The sequence below is a fragment of the Lactuca saligna genome, chromosome 4 (genome assembly GCF_052625555.1).
Source record: "Lactuca saligna cultivar CGN05327 chromosome 4, ASM5262555v1, whole genome shotgun sequence".
In the NCBI taxonomy this organism is placed as follows: Eukaryota; Viridiplantae; Streptophyta; class Magnoliopsida; order Asterales; family Asteraceae; genus Lactuca; species Lactuca saligna.
In genome coordinates this window covers 63,770,825-63,778,638 of record NC_136420.1, presented here as the reverse complement: position 1 = coordinate 63,778,638, position 7,814 = coordinate 63,770,825, and the positions used below count along the sequence as shown (strand labels likewise).

General features: G+C 33.9%; 1 long non-coding RNA gene across 1 annotated transcript; it reads left to right on the top strand.

Annotated features, from left to right (window-relative positions):
- The first annotated feature begins 2,908 nt into the window (after nt 1-2,908).
- LOC145042008 (uncharacterized) lies at nt 2,909-7,580 on the top strand. The gene is made up of 2 exons (XR_013680523.1): nt 2,909-3,215; nt 6,743-7,580. It is a non-coding gene; the product is annotated as an uncharacterized LOC145042008 (long non-coding RNA).
- Nucleotides 7,581-7,814: the final 234 nt, after the last annotated feature.

Here is a 7,814-nt window from a genome sequence, read left to right as displayed (position 1 = left end):
GTGGGGAGGTGTGGCTGGTCATAGAGTGGGTGTGGGGTGGTTGCTTGTGACATAAGTTAAGGCAAGGTCAACACTCCACCTTAAATAAATCCCCCATTAGATCTTTATTATTTAGATAATGATTTTCATGAAAATATGTTTAAATTATGAATATTTAGGGTTTATTATGTTAAAATATAATTTCTGGAGAAAATCCCGCGTTAAAAACACGAAAAACGGGCTTAAAATGTTAAAAATATCAAAAAGGGGCTAAAAGTGACAAAATTCCGAAATCTGGCCGAGGTTCGGCCTTCTGATGCTAGAACCGAGAGGAGATAGTGTAGAAACCGAGAGGTGGGAGAAGAAACCGAGAGAAGGGAAGAGAGAACAGAGACCGAGAGGAGGCAGAGAGGCGGGAGGGGACCGAGAGGCGAGTAGAGACAGAGAGGAGAGAAGGAGACAGAGAGGCGACAGAGACCGAGAGGGGTGAGGAGACAGAGACCGAGACTCGGTCTCGGCTACAGGGGTTCGTTTCTCCAAGTTCGGCCAAGAAGAAACTCGGTTCGGTCCTGGTACTTTCGGTCCTAAGTCTCTGCCTTAAGGAGCTTCGGCTCCTTGAGAAGGGTTTCGGTTCCTTAGGTCAATTTTTCTCGTTTTTACCCCGTTTTAAGCCGTTTTTGATCTGGTTAAGGGTCGGAATGACCCGAATGATTCTAAAAAGTTACGGGAACTTTTGAGAGAGATTTGGGAGAGATTTCACATACTTGGAGAGATTTGGGAGAGATTTGATATTCTTGGAGAGATTTCTCATACAAAGAGATATTTGAGAGAGATTTCACATACTTGGAGAGATTTGGGAGAGATTTGACATTCTTGGAGAGATTTCTCATACAAAGAGATATTTGAGAGAGATTTCACATACTTGGAGAGATTTGGGAGAGATTTGACATAGAGAGAGATAGAGTGAAAACGATTGAGAGAGGTTTCATGTGTGGCATTTGTGAGTGTCCGGCTTCACAATGCAAGGTTTGTAAACCCTGTTAAGCCTTGTTTAAGGATCTTACACGCTCCCGATGAGTATGCAACATTGTTTTATCGATTTGGCTCGCCACGTACCACAGTTTTAGGTTAAGGAGATCTAGATGTTCGCACTTTTTGATTTATGATCTCTCATTAGAATAGGGAGTTGTTTAGTAAATACATAACGTAAGCCCTAAAACGCAAGGGTTAGCTGAGTTGACCGGTTTGACCTGTTGACTTTATTTGACTTTGAATTGACCAGAATTTGACGGTTGTCACATCATCCCCCCGTTAGAGGGAATTTCATCCCGAAATTTGAATTTAGGCACGGAGTAAGCATGAATAATCGAGCCAAAAACTGGGGATACTTCCTAATCGATTGATTCTCACGCTCTCAAGTGAATCCAGGTCCTTGGTTAGTATTCTAGCCGTATGAAAAAAATCGAAGTCACTTGGTAATAAAAGCACTAGATTTGATCATAAAGGCGTTACAGACAAAACACCACTGTGCAACTTTTAACAGAGTTACAGTACTATAGATTTACTGCAAGACTATTGCTGCGAACTAGGTATACTACAAAAGATAAGTGCAAGCAACACGAGGGTCCCTTTATGGATGGGGTCTCGCAAAAGATAAGACTCTAGTTGCACTAGTTTTAAGCAGTTTATAAGTCTGTTACAACGAATGCTTTAGATATTTTTAACAAGGCCTTGAGTAGTTTCTCCTGCGGTAGTGATCCTTAGTATCCTCCCGTCTGCACCGGAGTTCTTTATGATTGGACAGTCCTTTCTGAGGTGTCCAATCTCGCCGCATTGGTGACATATCTGGCTTGCACTAGCATTGGTGGTGGAAGTGAGGTGTTTAGTTAGAGTTACGTGGACACGGGTGCCCTCCTCGTTCATCCACTTCGAAACTTTCCTTTTATGGGGTCCGGTTTTACCATCAGCCTTGTGTGCAGGTTTTGTCCCGATGCCAGGGATTTGAGGAATTGGTCGTGCCATTGCTGAAGGGGCAGGAGTTGCCACTTGTTGCTGTTGCATGGCAAGTCTTTGGGATCGTTGACGCTCCTTTTGAGCTCGGCGATTTCGTTTCCTCTTCTCGGTTTTACGACTTTGTATGTCCGTGACTGTTGTCCTTTGTTGGCTTCCTGGATCGATACAAGAATCGAAATTTTTAATTCCCTTGTCAGTCGTGATTGCGTTGTCAGTGTTGAGGTTTGTAAGGACAGCTGTCACGGCAACTGTTACCGCGGCTTGAAAAGTTGCGGCGTCGATATGAAGGAGAGGGGTGATAGCTCGATTATTTGTATATATTTTAGCAATCGTTTCCTTTTACTTTTAGCATTTTTAATATTCTTTTTGCATTAAATCGTTAGATTTATTGTTTTGAATATTTTTACTCGTTTAAGTTTTTTTTGTGTAGATTGTTCGAGCAAGATGGTATTTTGGAGAATTGTTAAAGCCACATCGAATACCTTGCAACCACAATTGAAGTCTCGTAGCAAAATCCGAAAGCGAAAAGAAAAACAAAGCGATATAAATTAAATTTTCGGATTTTGACAGCTTTGCGCGGCTTTCTTCAAGTGATCAGACGGAGGGGCAAACGTCGTCCAATTGAGCTGAAATTTTACGGACATCTTCCGAACTCATCAATATTAGACCTCACAAAAAATGAGCGGATTTGGACTAGTTTTGGTTGGGTTTTTGGCCTCGTGAACATCAGATCAGGAAGCTGCCAGCTTTAGCTATGGCAGTCCAATATATAATGCGTGTGGCAGCCCATTTTCAGATTTTAAATAGCCCAAGTGTATTTTCCAGCAGCCCAAATTTTAATTTCCAGCAGCCCACATTAATTATTTATTAGCCCAATACATTTGTGTTGGTGGTGGATGAAAAGCAAGTCACGCAAGTAGGGCATTTTTTTGGGAGTCAAGAAAAAGAAAGAACACAGTGAGTGTAGGGGAAGAACAAGAACGGCGCCTCTTTGGGTTTTCTTCTTGTCTTCTGTCTCTTTTCTTTTTTTTTTTTTTTTTTTTTTTGGAACATTGCATTTATGATTTCACAATCATAATTTGTTAATGAGTTATTTATCTTTTTAATTAGATTAGGTTAGGTTAATTTTTGTATTAATACTTGGATTATGGATGGAGTTTTTGGAGCAACAAGAAGTGACGATTTCAAGAAGCTTTGTTATCTTCGTTTCGTAATCGGTATTGGTATAATTTCTATCATTTTTATTGTTATTATTATTATGTGTTGTTAGTTTTTATTTTCAATATTGGGTGAATTTATGGAACAATTAATTGATTAGGAATAGTTTTGTGTGGTTTTGATGGTATGCTATGAAAGTATTTTCTAGTAAAACATCTATTATGTTCATATGTCTTTAATCATGAGTTTAGATATGTGAAGGTTTAAATTGTTGGTTAATTTCTTGATTACGTAATAGATCCTTAAACTAACAAGCAACAAATGGTTCTTGTGATTGCTTATCTTTCACACAATCATGAAAATATTTTCTCCAATATGGTAGTGAAAGCATTTTGACTTCTCTTGGATTGGGTGACTTTTAAATCTTAATGCTAGTTAATTTTCATTAATTACATGCTTCATGGAAATTATGACTTTAACTAAAAAAAATGTGTTATGAGCTTCTCTAACCATTGTATTAATTAAGAAAAGTCTAGGTGATCTCAAGCTTCTTAGATTGCTATAGCCAAATTAGTATCCATTAAACTCATTGCACCACAAAATTATGATAATTAGTCAACTAATTGAACTTGTGATTTATCCCGATATTGGAACGTTTTATTTTATAGATTTTGTATTTTCCATTTTTGTTATTTTTGTAAAATAGTTTTTATCGCATTTGACATTTTGAAAAACCCCCCATATAATTTTATATTTTTATTTCGTAGAAACTGAATGCATAGATTTGATTCGAACCAATCCCTGTGGATTCGATCCCTATTACCGCTACTACAATTCATTTTTGTATGTTGTCGTATCAAGCTTTTTTTTATTTTTTATTTCGTGGTCTCGACAACCACCAAATTTTTGGCGCCGTTGCCGGGGATTGGTTATCTTTGATCGGATTTTTTTTGTGTATATATTTCTTTATGTCTTTCTTTTATTTTTGTCTTTGTTCTTATGTTTTTTTTTAGGTTGTATATACAGTCGCATTTTTAGTTTGCATTTTAACTCATATTCTATCGAAAATTCAAAAAAAAAAAGTTTATTATTTTTTGAGTTTTCATTTTATCATTGCATTTAGCTTAAGTTTTGCATGCATTTTTTTTTTCTCATTTTTATCTAAAACCCAAAAAGATTTTAGTTTCTTCTTTTCAATTTTTTTTTATAGCATAACATTTAGTTTAGGTTCATTCTCATGCATTTTTGTTGTCTCTCTACTCTCACCCCCGAACATCTTTAATTACAAGTCTTGATACACCAAATGTGCATATCTTTTTAAAACAATAGATGTGCTCATAGGGACATTCATTTGTCACATATTCTTATAACACACATAAGGTAGAGTACAAGCTATTTATGCAAATGAATCGACTTATTGCAAACATGACATGACACGCGAGACAAGTTAGCCCTAAAGTCTTAGAAACCGTCCCCCACGAGCGTATTATTTATTAAGCATATCGATTTTCCAAAGATAGGAACAAGAACTAGAACTTGCTATTTTGAGATATTTCGTGTCTAGCTATTACATTCTATATTATCTTGTTTCATGATATAGACACATTTTTCTATATGATCTCAATTTAGTTTTTACTTAGTTTTCGTTATTAGCTTTGTTAGTTAGTTTTGCTAGTTGTAGCTTGTATATAGTTTTGCTTTGTATTTTTATTTGATGTAATATTTGTATAACTCCTTGGTAAACCAAAAAAGTGAGCAAAAAAAAAAAAAAAAAAACAAAAAAAACAAAAAATAATAAAAAAAAGACAACTACCCCTTTTTAGTATTGTTCATTTTGCTTATGTAAGTTTCTATATATTTATTTTTGTGTTTTGTAAATCAAAGGCAAGTTGTTTAAAAATGTCGTTCGAAAAATTTTGTATTAATTTCGATAATTTTTTGGTAGATTCCTAGTATTTAGTATGTGTTATGTGAAGTTTCATATGTATTTATTTTAGTTTGGAAAAGTCAAGTTTTGATATTATGTGAACTCTGAACTTCATTTTTGTTGATTTTAGTCTTTAAAAGTTTTTAAGAATTTTTTTTTTTTTGAAAAGTCGGATATTATCGCAATTATAAAATGCGAATATAGTTAGATGTTTTTAGTATTTCGTTCATTGTATTTTTATAGATTTTTTGTTAGTACCTCAAGTATTTGTATTTGTAATAGTATCTTTGGGGTTTTGTTGTCTAAAAAAAAAGGAAAAAAAAATAAAAAGAAAAAAATAAAAGAATAATGAAAAGGGCCGGGCCAAGCGAGTTACATTCTTTTTTCTTTTATTAGATGTTTAGATTAGATTTCTTCTTATATATATTCTATTTCCGTTTTGATGTATTTTTTAGGCTAGAATTTATATTTTGTTGGTAACTACAATAGTTTTTCATTATCATCTTTTGCTCGAGTATTCTCTTCGCATGGATCTCATTTTGATAGGAGCACTAGTACCTTTAGATGATTGTAGTTTTATCAACCTTTGTATATAACTCGGTTCTCTTTTGTCCATTAGATTCGAGTTATTTTTCTTGATCTTGTTCCTCGATTTGGAAGAGAGTTGTGACTAGTGAGTGGTATGCAAAGGGGGGACAACCTCTTGTGATGTGAAGGCTAGATCGGATCACAAATTGTGTCATGTGCGCCATATTAGTGAAGTATGCATAAATAGTTTTGTATCTCTTTCGTATGTGTCCCTTTGCTAGAAGTGTAACAAATGTTCGTCACTTAAAGTGACTCTTAAATCTAAAATGAAGGTTTTTATTTCTAAACGGTATTGTTTTGATTTGCTACCGAAGACGTTCATTCATTTTATTTTGATTGTTTTATCATTCCCGTTTTCTCATATTCTTGGTTTCCTTGAGGACAAGGAAATGTTTAAAGCTTGGGGGAGGATTATTTATTTATTTTGTTTTTTCATCATTTCATTTTTTTTTCATTTAGGATTATTTTTTTATGCATTTTATTTAGTTAATTTCATGTTTTTATATGTCAAAAAAAAAAACATTCTCATGTTGCATTAGTATGATAATTTGTGTTTTGATGGTACTTTAAGTTTATTTAACTAGTTTATGTTTGTTGAAATTGACATATTAGGCTTAGTAGTTATGTTGCTTGTCCCCATTTTGTTGAAATTTCTAATTTCCGTTTTTGTTTCAAAATTTGGATATAAGTTGGATTTTTTTTGCATGATCATTAAGTCGGTGTCTTAATTGCAACTTACATAATCTTGGTGAAGTTTTTTTTTTTTTTTTTTTTTTTTTTTTTTTTTTTTTTAAGTATTTGAAAAAAAAAAAGATTTTTTTTTTATTAGTTTTGATAAATTTGCATTTGTCGTATTTTTTTTTTATTTTTGTTGTTTTTCTTCAGTTTGACTTTTCCGTATTGTTTTCCTTGAGGACAAGGAAAGGTTAAGCTTGGGGGATTTTGATAGCTCGATTATTTGTATATATTTTAGCAATCGTTTTCTTTTACTTTTAGCATTTTTAATATTCTTTTTGCATTAAATCGTTAGATTTATTGTTTTGAATATTTTTACTCGTTTAAGTTTTTTTTGTGTAGATTTGTTCGAGCAAGATGGTATTTTGGAGAATTGTTAAAGCCACATTGAATTCCTTGCAACCACGATTGAAGTCTCGTAGCAAAATCCGAAAGCGAAAAGAAAAACAAAGCGATATAAATTAAATTTTCGGATTTTGACAGCTTTGCGCGGCTTTCTTCAAGCGATCAGACGGAGGGGCAAACGTCGTCCAATTGAGCTGAAATTTTACGGACATCTTCCGAACTCATCAATCTTAGACCTCACAAAAAATGAGCGGATTTGGACTAGTTTTGGTTGGGTTTTTGGCCTCGTGAACATCAGATCAGGAAGCTGCCAGCTTTAGCTATGGCAGTCCAATATATAATGCGTGTGGCAGCCCATTTTCAGATTTTAAATAGCCCAAGTGTATTTTCCAGCAGCCCAAATTTTAATTTCCAGCAGCCCACATGAATTATTTATTAGCCCAATACATTTGTGTTGGTGGTGGATGAAAAGCAAATCACGCAAGTAGGGCATTTTTTTGGGAGTCAAGAAAAAGAAAGAACACAGTGAGTGTAGGGGAAGAACAAGAACGGCGCCTCTTTGGGTTTTCTTCTTGTCTTCTGTCTCTTTTCTTTTTTTTATTTTTGGAACATTGCATTTATGATTTCACAATCATAATTTGTTAATGAGTTATTTATCTTTTTAATTAGATTAGGTTAGGTTAATTTTTGTATTAATACTTGGATTATGGATGGAGTCTTTGGAGCAACAAGAAGTGACGATTTCAAGAAGCTTTGTTATCTTCGTTTCGTAATCGGTATTGGTATAATTTCTATCATTTTTATTGTTATTATTATTATGTGTTGTTAGTTTTTATTTTCAATATTGGGTGAATTTATGGAACAATTAATTGATTAGGAATAGTTTTGTGTGGTTTTGATGGTATGCTATGAAAGTATTTTCTAGTAAAACATCTATTATGTTCATATGTCTTTAATCATGAGTTTAGATATGTGAAGGTTTAACTTGTTGGTTAATTTCTTGATTACGTAATAGATCCTTAAACTAACAAGCAACAAATGGTTCTTGTGATTGCTTATCTTTCACACA